Below are 18380 nucleotides of genomic sequence, written 5' to 3' on the forward strand. Positions count from 1 at the left end.
ATTAATGTACGATTTGATTGAAAGCAGTGGTTCTTGAGGCAGATTGAGTGTATGTGTGGAAAAATGGGACACAATCATTTATGCACTTGAAAAACGCAATTTCGAACACAAGTGGCCGATTTCTTTCAAAATTCTTACAGATATTTAGGGGCCATGGGTCAAACATGTGCACCGAGTTTCATTCCGATCGAACTCCATTAACATTGTCTAATAGATGCTTAAAATCCTTTGGCAAATAGCAGCCATATTTTTTTTAGATATGTAAATGTCCTCATAGACACTTATGCCACTTTAGACAAATACACTGCATACCAATTTTCAAGTCGACTGGACCAACGGTTGCATAGTTATAGTTATTTTTATGTTTTTTTTACATCTTATAGCACCACTAAGTGGCAGAGTTGCAATGTATTTATTTATTTATTGATCAAAGATTTAGCTTTTACACATGTGTACCGAGTTTGGTGAAGATATCTCATTCCTTTCAATAGTTATAACCATTTTAGTAAAATTGGCCCCACCCCTTATGAACATTTTGAGTCTAAATTTCAACTTTTTTTGATAAATATTGATGTTAACTGTCCAGAGACTATTTCTGCAGTAGTTTGGTTCCGATCAGGCGTAAAACATAGAACTAGTTCCCAAAAGTAGGTTTTGAATTTATTTCATTTCAAAAGACAGGAAATCCGGACCTTGTAGAGTGAACCTGACTTTCTTCACTTTTCTTCATTTTGACCCAAGGATTCCAAAAATATAAAAGTCTACGACAAACGGTCTCGGAGTTATGAGCAGTTTTGCATTCTTGATTGCTGTAGGGCTCCCCATAGGCCTATTGGGCCGAACCTTTGGATCTGAGTAGCGAGTCAAACTACTCTCATCTGACCAAGTTTCAGCTTTCTAGGCCTTACGGTTTGGTCTGCCAGATCAGTTTTAGCGTGGTATAATAATAATACTACACTACGTGCTTGAACCCCTAATAATATAATCTTACATTCTAACAGTTATATAAACTGATGTGTGTACATATCAAATTTGTCTTTTCTTTTTTTATAAAAATAACTGATTGCTATGGACACTGAGATAATTAAGATTTGTTTTCTTGTAATTGAGACTTAGGTTTAAAAAAAATGTACAAAAAAAATAGTTTTATTGATTACTGACTGTTTACTTGTCTTCATTAAGCTTGAGCTCTTTATGTTTGTATTAGTCATTGTATAGAATTCATAATTGTGAAATTTCAGTGTCATCTAAAAATTGTAACAACCTATTGTTAACAATTATATTGTGAATGTGAAATAAAATGACTCATAACGTGATTCCAATTTGGTCATAACGCCACTAAGCATCAATATCTTATGCAATATTGCTTCTTAAGTTAATTATATTTCAAGAAGGAAAACCTGGGCCAGCGCTATAGCTTTCTGTCATATTTTTGGCATCTGTTTCTTTGCTCTGTGTGATTTGTATTGTATAGTTTAGGTGCGCCCCTTTACTTTTCTGCCATAAGCCGCCTAGTGTTTTCACTGCGGGGGCTTTTGAGCAGTCATAACTTTGGCAGCCTGAAATGAAATTTGGTATTACAACCACAAGTGCTTTGTCGAAGGTCTTCCTCGGAACAAGACGCCACCCCTTGCTGCTACCAGTCTCGTTCAGATGGAAATGATAAATGCAGTTTTAACTCAGCGGACAGACAAAAGGAAAGAGGGAGACGAGAGGGGAATTATAGGACGGCATGGAGTTTTAGAGAGAAAGGGTGGTCAATGTTTTTCTGTGTGAAACTGCCGTCACACGACAACTGTTTAAAACTCTGCTCCCTATAAGGAGTTTTGTTCCCTCATTTGATTAAGATTACTCAGCTCCCTGGTAAACTCCTCTCTGCACAAATTTACTCACAGCATGAGAGATCAGTGTCAGCGGCGAAATAAACAGACACCTCCTGTTAGCCATACAGCCGTGTGTGTATGGCTATCAGTTCCTTTATGTAAGAGTCTTTTATGGTGGCTGAGCAGACTGCTTTTCCAGTGCTATAATAACCTTCCATATAAAATACTGATATATACTGATTATACTTTTTCTCTCTCTTTCACAGGTTTATGAAAAACGGTGGTTCTGTGGTTGATGCAGTAACGTGGCAACAGTAGGTATTTTACCTTTTTTAAATTCTAGCCTTTTATTATTCCCTATTGTTTATGGAAACTTTGAGATCATCTTTCTAAAGTATTTATACAACATTGCTGTGGTATGAAACAAAACAGAATGCGAACGCAAGAGTGTCAGTTGTTCTCAAGTGGTGGGTCACGACCCGTAAATGAGTCGCAGTACTGTTCTGAAACAGCGGGGGGAAAACAACGCAAAAAACAAACATAAAAAAATGCAGCAAGCCATATATAGTTAGAAGAGGAAAACAAATAGGTCTAGCCACTTTTAATAAGGAATTTGCTATGTTGTTTATACATTTACAAAATTGTTTTTCATACCCCCACCCCTACTTTCAGTTCAGACTTCTTTAAAAATCTAAACTTGCAGTTGCGAGTTATAAACTCAGAATTGTGAGATATAAACTCGCAATTGCAAAAAAATGTAATTGGAATTGCAAGATTTAAACAAATCAGTTTTTTTTTTTTTCTCACAATTCTGACTGCTTTTCTCTGACTCTATAACATGCAATTGCCACTTTATTTCACACAGTTCTGACTTTATATCGCAATTGTGAGAAACAAGTCAGAATTGTGAATTGCTATTTGAATTGCGAATTGCTAGTGGTAGGCTGGCATATGAGCCAGGACAATTAACTTTTTTTTTTTTTTGGCTGTTTTGAGTTTATCACCATCAGCTTGGTCAATCAAAGAGATATTGGTTACCGCAATGTCATTGTCACAGTTGACTGCATTGTCCGTGAATGACACATTTTCTGTACATATTTCTTTAATGAATGTTCAAAGTTAAAATTGAATGTGCCCACTGTGTAAAATTCTCATTATCTCATTTGCATACATTTAAATTGTATAATGTATCGTCATTGGCTGATTTGCTTTCTAGACACAACAGTGGCAATACAAAAAGTCTGTTGCTGTGTTTTGTTGTTTATGAACCGTAGAGTCTGCTTTTGCCCACCTCCTCCCTAATTTCTAACACCTGTGAGGTGGGATAATGTGCTGGAAGGTAAATTTACACTCCCAGCAAACACATGCAGGCCTCTAATTTGAGCCTTTTTTCCTAATCTGGTTAAGTACCATTACTGAGAAGCGTTGTAAAAGACGTCAACAGTTAGTGTGTGTTCAATAGTGCTTCTCACTAACAAAACAATTAACATTCCTTTCATACTTTCAGGCAAAACATTTCTATTTTATAACTATTCATACCATGTTTATATCGCATTGTAGTGCATTTAAAAATATATACAAAATGTAAACTTGTGTAATACACCACTATTTAAAAAAGGGGACAGTTTTTTGTACGTGTGTATTTTTTCTCATGCTCACCAGGGCTGCAAAAATACAGTAAAACACAAATCTTCTGAAATATTATCAATGTTATTAATATTATTAATTCATATTATTAATAATATTATATTATTTTTGAACAACTGTTTTCTAATATGATAATATATTTTAAAATGCAATTTATTCATGTGAAAATTTAGAAATTTTTAATATGCTGATTTTTTTCTTATTATTATTTATGTATTATTATTAATATATTACAAATTACAAACCCCTCTATCTTATTAACTTCTTATAGAGGTGAGGACTGTGTGTTTTCTACTTAAAGAGTGAATTGAGCTGTTGTGTCTGTCCATCCGAGACTGAAATGGGTTTGATTAAAAGTGTTTGTGGAGTTTGGGAACGGGCATCTCTTGTCTTTCTTTTAGTTTTTGCCGTTGACTTTTATTTTGAACTTCACTTTTTATGTTGTTGTCATGTCTTTGTTCTCTAGCCCAACCCTGATTGTATCCAAGTGTGTCCTCATTAGTTCTAGAGTATTTATGCTGCCTTCATTAGACAGATGTGGGTTTTTCTAACATCATTTCTCTGACTATAAAACAGTGCTTGGAAAATGACGTGTATAGAAACAAAATTGCAATGCTACGGTGAGCTTGGCAGGTGTTTGTTGACAACACAGTGGTCTTCTGGCAACCAAATTGTGGAGGATAAATGATGTCGTGACTCATGATGCAATGATGCTTTTTTGTTATGTATGATGAACAGTCACTAGTTTTTATGTACCTGGCAGGTTTTACACCAAACAGGTTTCAGATAATGCAAGGTCTGATTTATGCATTGTATTTGCATACATTTTAATGTATAGCATTGTAAACCTTCTTAGGTGTTGTCATGTTCATTCATTCACCTGCACAGAAATGATTACCTTCAAAATAAAAGTAAAATGAACAATAATTAAAATATGTAAAAGATTTCCAGATCCTTAAAATGCAGTTTTACAAACTGCACTTCTAGGTCTAGCCCAAACATCCAGTTTGATGCATTAGACCAGAAAATGAGGTAATGCCAGATATCAGGTCATTAATTTTAGGAAAGGAAGTTGTTATCATGGGTTAACTTCTGTGAAACTTCCCCTAGTGTTTTTTCTCTGATTATTGCAGATACAGCTCTGGATGTTGCATAAAATGCAGTTGTTGTTTTTTTATGTAACATGTCTGAAATTCTGGACATTTTGGATCTTTGGCTGGCTCTGATTTATCGGTGATAAGGTTTTCTGTGTGCTGAATGTTGAAACTGAAGTCTCAGGATTTAAATGTTTTCATTGAAGATCTAGTTGACTGAGAGAAATTAAGTTTTTTTTCTGATTTGTGATTGATTCTGAATAGTCTTGGAAGTTATAGCTGCACAATTTTTTATTTTTATTTTTTAAAATTAAATACTCAAATGATTTGTTTCTAATTTTGTAAATACATTTTTCATTAAGGATGCTTAAATGTTAAATTTTCTTAATAAAATTAATGCAAACAACTATTTAGGTGGATTTATCCCTTTTTGGCAGCTGTACATTTGTACTAACAAAATTATTTGTAAATGCTTTATTTATTAAATATATATAATTTAATTAAAATATAATAATAAAAACAAGTTTTGTTAGAAAAATTTGTAATTAATACATTTTCTATTTTAAATTATCATTAATTTATCTCTCTTCTTTCATTTATCTTTTATTCAAATTGTATATATTTTTTTTATATATATATATTTTATTTTAATATTAAACATTTTAATCACACATTAAGAAATGTATTATATATTTTTTTCATTAAATTATACATTTTTCGTAATTTTTGTATGTAGTTTTGTAAAGAAAATTACGCAAGTGAAAAAAGAGAGAAAAAAACGTTTAATTTAACTTTTATGTGTTTGTTTGTTTTCACTATTTCTTGTGCTGGGTCCCAAATCTGAACTTCTGGCCCAATTGGGCCGTCATAAAAAAAATTAAATAAAAAGCATATTGCTGAGCCCTGAAAAAGCTTGTCTGGACACAAGATACTGTTTTGTGCTTTATAAACACAGTGGTAAAATCTCTGCCGACTGCCGCAGACAGACAAGCCGTGTACTAGGTCAGCTAGAGTTTTTCCTGTGTGATAATCACGAGACATCACAGATGCTGTGATCAGAGAACTTCAGCGAAATATGCAGGCTATTTTTGTACATCTCGTTCTTGCTGAGTTTTCCTTCAGATGGGCTGTTGCATTATAACCTCTCGCTCAGAACATGCCTTAGTTGCTCAACACTGCTTCTCAATATGGCTAACTTTAATAATCAGAAACGAGCTCATTAGCGGCTTTCTTTAATCTCCCAGCACAATGGCGACTGGATGTGCTTTCAATGACTTTAATTAGTTCCATGCTGAGTGGCTTTGAATTATTCAGTAATGAGAAGTGTTTTATCAAGTGCATGCAAAAGCTGCGGTCATTAAAAGTTATAAGGACATAAACAAGTTTGCATTTCTCCCTCAATTAGACAGCCCCCCTGCGTCTCCAGAGAGAGGGTGGCCCAAACAGACTCATTAATCTAGAGGTCAACCCTGATTAAAGGAAGCGGAAGTAGGAAAGGGTGTCAGAGAGGAAGATTTCATAAAAACACCACCTACTCAGTTAAACTCAATCCATATGCGCTCACACGTTCTGATGCGCAATTATCATTTTACAGTAATGGAGGATTCCTGGAATAAGAGCCCTCACAAGTTATTTAAACACTTCTTATGGCTCTTTTTTTTTTCTCTCCAGTGGAATTATTTCAGTTGATTGTGTATACAGTTTGCTCTGTATGGTGGTCCAAGGATAACTAAGATTTGTTGCCTCTAGATTTGTGCAGCTTTAATCCCGTGGAGACTATACATTTTGAGGGCCAGTGTCCACAAAGAACCACTTTTCCTTCATATATGTCAAGATCTTCAGACGTATTACTTGAAAATGGTGCAGTTCATTGGGGCCCTCTTTTCACACCCTCTTCCAGATGGCCAGCCAACAGCTACTTCATCCCCAACTCCTCTCTCTCTCTCTCTCTCTCTCTCTCACACACACACACACACACACTCACTCACTGCAGCAGCGGCTCTTTGACAAAAAAGAGCTCTGTCTCTTGTCACCGCTGTCTACTTTTACATCTTAATATAATTCATGGGCTCAATCTGTTAGTTATTTTGTGAATAAACCTGCAGACTGGCCTTTGATGCATTTAATTCATATTCTGAACTTTGCTCACTGTAGTGGGAAAATGTGGGTTGTGCTATTTCATATTGTACTGGTAACATTAAGATTGATAGCATTGGCATTTTGCCATTTGTTTTTATTCTGTTATCCTCCAGTCACAGACGAAAATATAATATTATTTTTATATTAAAATAAGGTACAAAAGTGTTACCGTATTTTCCGGACTATAAATCACACTTTTTTTCATAGTTTGGCAGGTCCTGCGACTTATAGTCAGGTGCGACTTATTTATCAAAATTAATTTCATGTGAACCAAGAGAAATTAACCAAGAGAAAACATTACCGTCTACAGCCACGAGAGGGCGCTCTATGCTGCTCAGTGCTCATGTAGCCTACCATTGAGCGCTCTCTCGTGGCTGTAGACGGTAATGTTTTCTCTTGGTTCTTGGTTCTAAATAAATGCAACATATAGTCCAGTGCGACTTATATATGTTTTTTTCCTCATCATGACGTATTTTTGGACTGATGCGACTTATACTCAGGTGCGACTTATAGTCCGAAAAATACGGTAATCAGTTGATGAATCACAGTATAGTCTGTGTAGCTTGAAAATAAAATATATCTGTAAATTATAGCACACACACATGCGCGCGCACACACACACACACACACACACACACACACACACACACAATCTGCAGTAATGCAATATATCTATTTTTCTTTTTATACAAGTGAAAATATTTCCGTCAAGTCAATGTTTTATTGTGTGTGTGTCATATTGTTTCATCATTTAATAGATGCTACGAAATATGATTGTTTTATTTGTAATATAATAAAATGCTTACATTATGTAACACATATTAAGAACATTTTGGTTGGTTTTCTTTTTAAAAGTAAATTTATATTTTTATTCATCAAGAAATTTGAATATTTAATCATTTTGCAATAAAATATTACAATGTAATTGTAATTGCATTGTTTTTACAGTATTTTTTTATCATATAAATACAGCATGGTGAGCAAAAAAATATTTCAAACACGTTTAATCAACTTTTTTAACAGTAGTGTATATTACTGTGTATTAATATACAAATGTAATTTTCAAATATTAATAAATTGTATACAATTGAACAACAACAACAAAAAACACATATATTCAATTAAAAATATATAAAATGAATCAGTCTCATTTTCACAGCTCTTACAAAGATGTTATCTTATGTGTCCAGTTACTACATTGACAGGCGGGTGACCAAAGTAGAGGACTTCATGAAGACAAGACTCCTGGACACCCTGTCTGAGCAAATTACCAAGGTGTTAAAGGTACGTTTTTTTTTTTTTTTTAGCCTAGATATCATTTGATTTTGAATGTGTAGGTCAGAGATGTGCTTATATCCATTAAGATTGTTGTTGAGAGCGTGTAAGTCCCTCCAGTGCTCATTAACTGTGTTTATCTCAAGGACCCTGGGTTTGTCCTCAGCTGCACCATCCAAACAAGCTGTCTCCGGTCTGATAGGTGGCCTACTGTTAAGGGAGCGTGGGTCAGGGCACAGTTAAGGAGGAAAGCGTTTGATTGGGTTTACGATTTACAAGCTCCCCCTCAGCCTCATGATGTCTCAGCTGTTCTGGGAACAGTCCCCTTTTGGTCTAATAAGCAGTACAAGGTTCACAACATTTAAGACTTCCCTCAGGAGGCCCAATCTATAAAGACACAGCTCTCCTGTTTTATGTATCTCAAACTCACACATCTGGTTCAGTGTTCCCCTAAAAGTGAAAGAGGGGGAAAACTGGCCTTCCTCACAAATATCAAACAAAAGACGCCAACGTTTTGATCACTCCCAAACCCAGTGGGACGGTGATTAGAGCCTATTACATGCGTGATGTCAGACGAACAAGTGCTTATTCCACTTCTTAACTTAATTCCAAAGGTCATTTGACATAAAATCTGTCTTTTTTTTTCTGGAGTGGCTCTGCAGGTGTTCTTCGATGGTTTGGCGACACATGTACCCTTCTGCAGTCTGTCAGATTTATTTTGAGAGGTGACTTATGCTTGAACATTGGTTTTCTGGCTGTCATTCACTGCAGCAGGTCTTGAGATTCATAGTTTTCTGAATCAGAATAAGAGAGTATGAGAGGCTTTCTTTGGCTTATTATGGAATATGCCTAATACCAGACATGTGTTCTATTATAACCAGACTGCGACCCTGCAGCTGGACGGCAGTTGGTTGTGTATTGTGCTGCAGAGTTGGGATCTCATCTCAAATCATGCCCGTGGACAGTCATGGACAGTGATTTATATTGAGCACAAAAACAGGAGTCAGGATGCAGATTTTTATCAGTCAGCTGCATGGGGGAAAGGTTTGCCTATCTGGATTTTAAAAGATAACCAACATTTGTTATTAATTTTCGATAGTACGAATGTATTTATTTGTTTATTATTTTTTAGCTACACTACTATTCAAAACATTGATGTAAGTATTTTTGAAAGAAGTCTTTTATTTTGACCAAGACTGCATTTATCTGATTAGAACTAAAATAAAAACAGTCATGCTGTGAATTCATATTTTAAAGTGGAAACCATTATCTTTACCGCTCCAAAAGTGACACGTAGTGGCAAAGAAAGAATTAGCATTTTCATTCAGACCAATGCAATAGCAAAACCAACAAGTTGGCGGTCAATATGCTAATGTTTCATGTTGATGTCCAAATGAAACAACTTGGTATTCGTTTTAAAAACTGCAGGATGGATTCATTCACTTAGAGCTGTTACACACTGCTTGAAGGATAATTTTAAAAAATCTGTCATTGTTCCAGTGTTCAGTGTCACATGATACTTCAAAAATCATGCTAATATGCTGATGCTAATATTATCATCAATGTTGAAAGGAGTTGTGCTGCTTAATATTTTTGTGTAATCCATGATATATTTTTCTATATTCTTTAAATAACTGAAATTTCAAAAAGAAGAGCATTTATTTGAAATAGAAATATTTAGAAGCATAATAAATATCTTTGCTGTCACTTTTGACCAATTTAATGCATCCTTTATGCATAAAAATATTAATTTCTTTCACAAAATTTGTTGAACAGTACTGTATTTTGGATTTCACATTTACCAAAAAAAAATCTTAAATAACCTTAGTGACTATAAAGTCAGTCATTTCCAGTGGACCAGACTAGTCAAAAGAAGAATAAATCCTGCCCAACTCTCCATCACTGTTATGAGTTATTGATGATATGTCTCATCTTTTCTTTCAGATTGTTCAGACTCATGCTCCAGAGAAGCGTGTATGGCTGGGTGGAGTTGGTCCGGCTTGGGCAGGAGGCACCAATAATTTATCTGACACATTTGCTGCTGGTTTTCTGTAAGCAAAATATCTTCATGTAGTATATAGGAACTGCAGATGACATAGGAACTGCAGCTATATTAATTACTTGTATTACATACAGGATTCCAACTAATTATGATTGAGCTAACCTAAATACTTATATCCAAAAAACTAAAATATGCATGGTCTGTAACTGTCAGCAAAGCATTAATCTCTCAATTGCTGTTGAGATAAGCTGTTTTACAGAAATACTTGCTATATAACAATATAACAGTGAATTTAAAACGTGATTCAGTTAAAAACGCCTCTTAACTGAATTGAAAAGAATCATTTCTGTAAGGCCACATGAAACTAAGTCCAGCTCATGTTGCTGATATTTTTATGGCCTTTGAGTAATTTGATACAAAGTGCCCATTTGCACTACGGGTGTCCCAAAATCTGAGTCCCGATCCCATCCCTATTCTCTCTCCCACTTCATTTCTTGTCTGCAAAGACAAAAATGCCCAAATTAAATCTTAAAAAAAAACAAAATAAAACAGAATGCTTATTTGCCTTTTACAATCTACAGTGTACATTTGTTTTCCACTGCTGTTTTTCAAAGTAGTTTTTTTTATTTAAATGGCTTTTTTTAAAAGTTGTCTGTGGGAAAATGCAAAAACCTGACAAATCCCTAAATTCTGTTGCATTCCTAATGTTCTCAATGTTTTTGCTGGCTTCAGGTGGCTCAACACTCTCGGTATCGCCGCAGCTCATGGGATTGATGTTGTACTCCGACATTCTTTTTTTGATTATGGATACAACCACCTCGTCGACCAGCACTTCAACCCTTTACCTGTAAGTTTAAGCACATAAACAGAACCCAAATCAAAAGCAGTCAAAGCTGTTTAACACTCAGACATTACCTGCAGACAGATTCGAGTCATATACCACACGCACTAAAGGTTACGCAAATTAACACCATATGCAGTGATCTGTGTGGTATGCTCGTTACCGTATTGTAAAACCACCTAAAACGAATCTGTAAAAATGATCCAGGTGTAGTTTTTTTCCATCATAAAGTGTATGAAAATAGTCGGTCTTTAGCATGTGGCTCAGGCACCTTATGGCTTTTCCCGTGGGACCTATTAGCCAAGATGAAAGGTGTGTAGTGGTGTTGAATACTGGGCAGCTGAGGCGAACTGCACTGAAATTCAAGCCTGAGACACTGTCACCTGTCTCCCATCCCCTCTACATGTGTGCCCCACTGTGTGGAACAGCCAGATGCTGACAGCACTGCAACCTGAGCCGAGGACACTCCACAGGTATCCCCGCCCTCCAGACCGCTGCCAACTTCATCCTGAATTATGTAGACCTCACTCTTTCACAGTGTCTGCAGGTCAGCCCCCTGGAGACAGGGCAGACAGAAGACTTCAATTAAATTTCAATTTGATTTGCGAACCCGTATAAAAGACCATGACTAAAAGAAACTTAACCCTTATGTTCTGTGGATCTTGAGTTGAGTTGAGTTTTAGTACATCATGACTAATATTGTGAGATCTGATTCTGCACTATATTTCAATTTGGCAGTGTTATATGTGCAAAATATTTTAGGCATGTCAGAGTATCCACATATAATACATTAATAAATGTTTCATATATTAACATTACATTTTCTTATTGGTTTGCAAACTAAATGTGTGTGTGTATATATATATGTATATATATATATATATATATATATATATATATATATATATATATATATGTATATATATATATATATATATATATATATATATATATATATATATATATATATATATATATATATATATATATATATATATATATATATGTATATATATATATATATATATATATATATATATATATATATATATATATATTGTTTTTCAATAATTTCCCCCAACAATTTCCCTAATGGAAATGGAAACTACAAATCAAATACAAATAAAGAACTTTTTTTGCTAGAATGATTTTAAATGGTTTTCATATAGACAAAAACAAAGCACTATATCCCCTCTTAGCATTGAAGCAGACCCACTGATTTGAGCTTCACCTGCAGCTTACCTTCTGGTTCCTACAGTACATGCAATCCTCACTGACTCCAGGTGCTGATAGATACATTATCTGCTCGTGGCCCTCTGTTCTTTTACAGCCCACCAGCAGTGGAGAGCCAGACCTGTCGGCCCACTCAGGATAACATATGTTCCTGTGCAAGTAATAAAACCGAAGGAAGACATAAAGAGGAAAAATACAGCAATGGTAGAAATGTTTGATTATGCAACTCTTCGCCGAAGGCTAGTTTGGATTTCTCCGAATCTCAACAGGAGCACTGTTCTTCCAGGACAAGCAAGAATGAGCATCTTTCCATAAAATGCACTTTGAGCTGAGCTTTCGTCAAGCACTCCTCACAACTTTCAAAACGGTCATCTTTTTCCCCCTGCTTCTCGTTCAACATCTCTAGTTATTCCAAGGACCAATCGCCCCCTGCTGGGATTGCAATGCTTTAAACATAGCTGGATGTCTGTGGGAACTGCCAGAAGCCCCACTGCGAGAATTCGCAACAGCCGCAACCTGTCAGCCTGCGTGGAAAATTTACGGTGCAACCTTTTCTCTTTAATCCCTTACTGAGTCATGTCTCAGTTTCTTTCCCTTCACACCTCAGCAGATGACCTCATCTCCTCTTCTTGCTTTGCTTCTTTTTATAAACCCCGTCTCTTGTTGTTTCTTGTGTTTTCACCCCAGTCTTTTTGATTGGATACTAATCAGAACCAGGAGATTTCACAAGTGCGACAATAATGTTTTCTGTCAGTAATTCACAAAGAACTATACATCCACCCATTTCGACTATTAACGTGATATGCATATTTTTTTATGTTAAAATAGTTTCTAATCCAAGTTCATATTGAATATTTTCAATAATTTGTATATTTATTTATTTATTTATTTACTTACATACACGAGTTAGGTGAAAGCAATAGCGAACCTCTCTGTAATAATTTGCACATTCATTCATTCATTTATATATATATATATATATATATATATATATATATATGTGTGTGTGTGTGTGTGTGTGTGTGTGTGTGTGTGTATTTGATCTGCTGGTGAAAGCATTAGTACACCTCTATTCATGAATACAATTTCAAAAAAAAATATTGTATTTTATGTTTTTTTTATTCTTTTTTATTGTATTTTATGTTATAGTAGACTTCTTTAATAATCTGCACAGTAATATTAATTAATATCAATATTATTTATGTTTAATTTTAACGAGAAGAAATAGCACACCTCTCTTCAATGCACTGCACTATTATTTATTTATATGCTTATTTATTTGCTTATTTATTTCTATCTGCTATAGAAGTAAAAAAGTGCACCTCTCTTCAATAATCTGCACCATAATGTTATTATTAATATTGTTTTCATTGTATTTTATGTTTTTAATGTATTTTGTGTAATAGTCGACTTTTTAAATAATCTGCACAATATTATTATTTAATATTAATATGAATCTTTAATTTAATTTTGTTTAGGTTTTATTTTTAATCTACCATGATGAAAGAAATAGCACACTTCTCTTCAATACTCTGCCCAACTGAATTGAATATATATATTCATAGTTTTTCATGTGCTGGGTGAAAGACAATACACCTGTTTACTAATCTGCACAATACATTTTTTAATTAATATTAAAAACATAAAAAAAATCTTTGTATTTTTTTTTCTGTTGGGTGAAAGCAATAGCAGACTTCTCTTCAATAATCTCTATATTAATTGTATTCATTTATTATAGTTTATAATCGGCTAGGTGAAGTTATTAGTGCACCTCTAATAGGACACAATAATGCACAATAATATTATTATTAATAATAAATATCCACATGAATTATTCTCATGATTCAGATTAACAAAAATGTGCTATTGCTTTCACGAATCACTTAAAAGTTGCCCTTACACGTGTATCAGATCAGAATAACAGAGCAGCTTGGGGTTTGAATCAGACTAATATGCAACCGCGCCCAACTGCAGCATGCCCAGCAATATTTCAACAGCACAATATCATAGAGGCATGTTTGTGGGCTTGATCTCGGGCCTTGGCAAACTCCAGCTTCCTGGCAGAATGTTTTAACACTGGCAAAAACCACTCTTTTCTTTTCCTAGAAATTCTTCCCGTCCAGTCTTTTTTGTAATTCCATTTAGTGTCCGTGGTTAGTGTGGTGTGAAATTTACACGCTTCACCTTTAAGTATTATTAAAATGCAGGTTCTTATTGCTCCCAGTTGTTATTGTGTGGTTGAAATTGCTTCGTTTTTGTTGCACACTCTCACGTCAAGTTAACATGTGTCTGTCTCCCATGACAGGACATGGCATTTGCTTATATCCTGTTGGTATTAAATAAAAGTAAGTTGGTCATATCCTTTAATCTCTCAGGGCTTTAGTGGTTTGACTTTCATTTATTCATTATTAAAGTGGTCTCTATGTTATTCAGTCATTATAGCTTCTGCATAATCCTAGTTTTACTGGGAGGGCTGAGAAATGCTTTCTAAGCTAAATAACTGGTATTATCTGCCAACACAGTGTTTTCAACAATAAGAAAATACAATAAGGGTCCTGAGATTGTTGTCATGTTTGTGTTTGTTGTAGTGGCCTAGTGCACCTGCATCTGCATTACATTAGACTATGCAATATATCAGTATACACCAGTTTGAAACCCTGGACAACATTGTGCTCATGTTGTTATTTCTGTCTGCAGCACTAATTTGTTGGCATTAGCATTTAAAATACATACATATATTTTTTTTTAAATCAAATCGCTTTCAAACAGAAAATGTAATTGATTCAGAAGCTTCACTGCATCGTATCAAAATGCAATATCTGAGATTTGTATTTTTATGTTTTTATAACATGCAGTTTTTTTGTAAAATTGCAGTTGTAAGAGACCCACCCATTCCCGAATCTCTTTTTCCCACTGCCTATAGCAGATGCTGCACAATGTACACTGCCGGAGCAAATTAAGTTAAAGTTTCCCTGCAAAAGAAGCCTTTAAATGCTGCCATATGCAGGATTGCATGGGAACTTCCTGATGCACACATGCTGCTTTGAACCAGTTCAATTAGGTGTTGAATTTAGGAACTGACGAGAGGTATTAGGAGAGACCTATTGCAGTCATGCCTGTGAAATTCAGGTAGCCATCCATGCAATAAAAATGTATTTAATTATGTAAGAAACAGTTCTCTGGTTACACTAAGCTAATGTCCAGTTGAAACTCTTATTCATGCAACGAATCTGATGCGATTATGGTTTTACTTGATAGTAGCTTAAATGAGCTGATTAAGTATAGACTGGTTTTTGGACCATAAGGATAATAGCAGGATTATATTTTGGATGCACAATCATGAACATACACAAACACACAAGTTGAAAATGAATGCAGATTTAAAGCAGCATTTTTCAAAGGTACGGTTTGCAAATGCATCTTTATCTGTTTTGTTTTTCCTGTAATAGAGTGACTGGAAATTCCCCCTGATGGCAGAAAGCAAAAATTACAATGTGTATCTTTCAGTTCTATGAGCCATTTAATTTATTATGGTCGAGAAGATTTTTTGCTTTGTTGTTTCTTAGATTTAACAGGAAAAGCTTCCAAAGAAAGACTATGCTTATATCTCTCCATTCGAGCATCCAAGAAAATGTCTTTCTCAATAAAAGACTGAAGCGCATGTGTATTTCTTAAAAAAACAAAAACGTTTTCACTAAAAAGAAGGCAGATATGAGAAACTTATGTTGCGCCTAAATTTTTTTCTTTCACTTTTCAAATTAAGCAATCTGCAGCTTTCTTTTTACCAATTCTAAATTAAACTCCTTTGAAAGATGGAAGGATGCTGGAATTCATTGGATTTGTGCTGGCAGAGAAATGCCAACATCTGTCCCGTGTATTTAAACCAGAATCATCTTGCATGAATCATGTTTCGTTATGCAGAGGTGCACCACGCTAACATGGTTCTATGACAGAATTGCTTGACCTAACATGCGTGTTGACATGCAGAGCTCCAGTTAAAATGGCTCAGTGATGCTTTTTATTTTATAACACGTGTTTTGTGTGTTGGCATTGTAGGATTACTGGTTATCTCTGCTCTTTAAACGTCTGGTGGGCCCGAGGGTGCTTGCGGTGCACGTCGCAGGTCTCCAGAGGAAAACCACGCCCTGGACGGGTGATCCGGGACAAACTCCGCATCTATGCGCACTGCCACCAGCTTTCACAAGTAGGTTCTCATTAGACTGCCCTGATGTAAGATTTATTCATACAGTACATCAATTCTGTTCCAAAATCTAGTAATCTTCAGTGGTATCTGAAAAAAAAAAAAAAACATAACATGCATTTTTAGGTCTGTCATAAATGACTAATATAGTTTTATGGACGTTGTATTTATTGAACATTTTTTAACTTTAACATGAAGCCGAAATTCCCAGGTCATAAAATGATACGCCATAAAATCGTTTATAGGAACATTACAAGTTAAAAAACAATTTTGCATTCACTTGAGGCACATGAACAGGAAAACCCTTCTGCAGAATAGTTAACAAATAAGCAGTTTTTCTATAGGAGACAGACTTCTCATATTAAGAGGTTATCTTTGAAATAATCTGTTATTTATAAAAAATGCAAAAACTGCGTGGACAATGTACCAGCTCTCAAAATACATAAAATCTGCTTCATCAAATATACTTTGGTTCACCCAAAATTTAAAGCCTTGCATCATGACTGAAATGCAGATTGTCACAACTGGAGTGAGAACAGAGGTTAATTAAATTTCTCCAACCCCCCCCCCCCCCCAAAAAAAAATATGACCACTCACTGCATTTAAATGCAGTTTAAAAGTTTGTTATAAAATTAAGGAGACATCTTATGTTGTTGCAAGACGAACAGCCTCAGTTGTTACATTCTCCAAACAGGAAGCCAGGATTTTAGCTAGCAATTTAATGTCCATATTAAATAAATACACAGGTGTATTTGAAGAGCAGACTTCTGGAGGTTTAGCTTTCTTAATTATAAGAGAAATATTAGCTTCTCTCAGAGATTTAGGAAGCTGTCCAATGTTAAACGAGTGATTATTAAAGTGTGCCATTCTTTATAAAATTCACAGGACCTGGCACTTTTCCATTCTGCTTCTTTAAAATTGCCTCCAGTAATTCTTCCTTAGAGAGAAATGAAAATGCTGAGAAGTATGCTTGATTATAACTTCCCTGATTTCATTTTAGACCTCCTGTTTATCTAAATGTGTTTCTTGTAATAGAGCTATACCAGTCTTCTCTTGTCTGATTTAAGACAAAACCTTCTTCATTTTGATCGGATTATAAATTCCTTTGACAATCACTTGAAATACCATTGTCATAGGCCTCACTCGAGAAACAGCTGTATATTAACATCTTTGAACAGTGCAGATAGATAAATTCTGATTTAAAAAAAAAAACACTTTCCAGTACTATAGTAAAACACATATAACAAAAAATAAGAAACATGGGAAGCACCCTTTCAGCCATCTCCCAAGCTTGCTGTGAAGAGAGACACAAACTTGTTTCAAAACGCCATTCTTCTTCTTCAGCAAAAGTCATCACACCATAAATCAGGCATCTACAAGGCTGCGCAGTCTGTCTGTTCTTAATACAATGGAAAAGTCTTTCAAAGTATAGGCAAGATCTGCTGTTGAATTACATCATTTCTGAGCAGGCACTTGTTGGGAGTCGAGAAAAACTGCCACCTCCTTTGGAGACGTGAACTTCTTGGGGGAAAAATCGTGTAGTGTATTCCAGCCTTTATATTTTTTAAGTATTGCTGTTTATTCCAGTCAGGTGCTTACTGATTACTGTGCTTACTGGTGGGTGCCATCGTGCTCTACTTGTCTTGGAAATTATGAAATTAAACATTGATAGGTTGTGGACGGCATCCTTGAACCCGGTTTGGAGCGAAGGAGCAATGGGCTCTTTCCAATTTCAATTTGCCCACCCTTGTGTCCAAGTTCTGGTAATCCAGAATAAATTTTTCTAAGAATTTGAGCAAATTAGAGTCTCCTGTATCTTCAGGTAAGCCAATAATATTGCATCTTTTTCCACAATTCTCCAAGGGCCAAAATTGCTAGCTAATTGCACGGTGCAAACCGTCTTTTGGCATTAAAATAGTATTATCAGGATTTACTGACGCGCAGTGAAGAATTAGTGCTGAAAAGCTGTGGACACAGTAATTTATGCACCTGACTTTATTAAATATGCATTATTTAAGCATTATTTAACGCCCAAAAAGCACGTCTTGAACTATTTTTGCACCTGTGTCAGTAGATCACTCACAGCTGATGAGCATTGGCTCTGCTTTTTTGCGACTACGCTAAT

General features: G+C 35.1%; 1 pseudogene; it reads left to right on the forward strand.

The window, feature by feature from the left end:
* LOC113057476 (inactive heparanase-2-like) overlaps window positions 1-16262 on the forward strand; it is a 58199-nt pseudogene extending 41937 nt beyond the window's left edge.
* The last annotated feature ends 2118 nt before the right edge of the window (window positions 16263-18380 follow it).

The sequence above is a fragment of the Carassius auratus genome, chromosome 38, assembly GCF_003368295.1.
Source record: "Carassius auratus strain Wakin chromosome 38, ASM336829v1, whole genome shotgun sequence".
Classification (NCBI taxonomy): domain Eukaryota; kingdom Metazoa; phylum Chordata; class Actinopteri; order Cypriniformes; family Cyprinidae; genus Carassius; species Carassius auratus.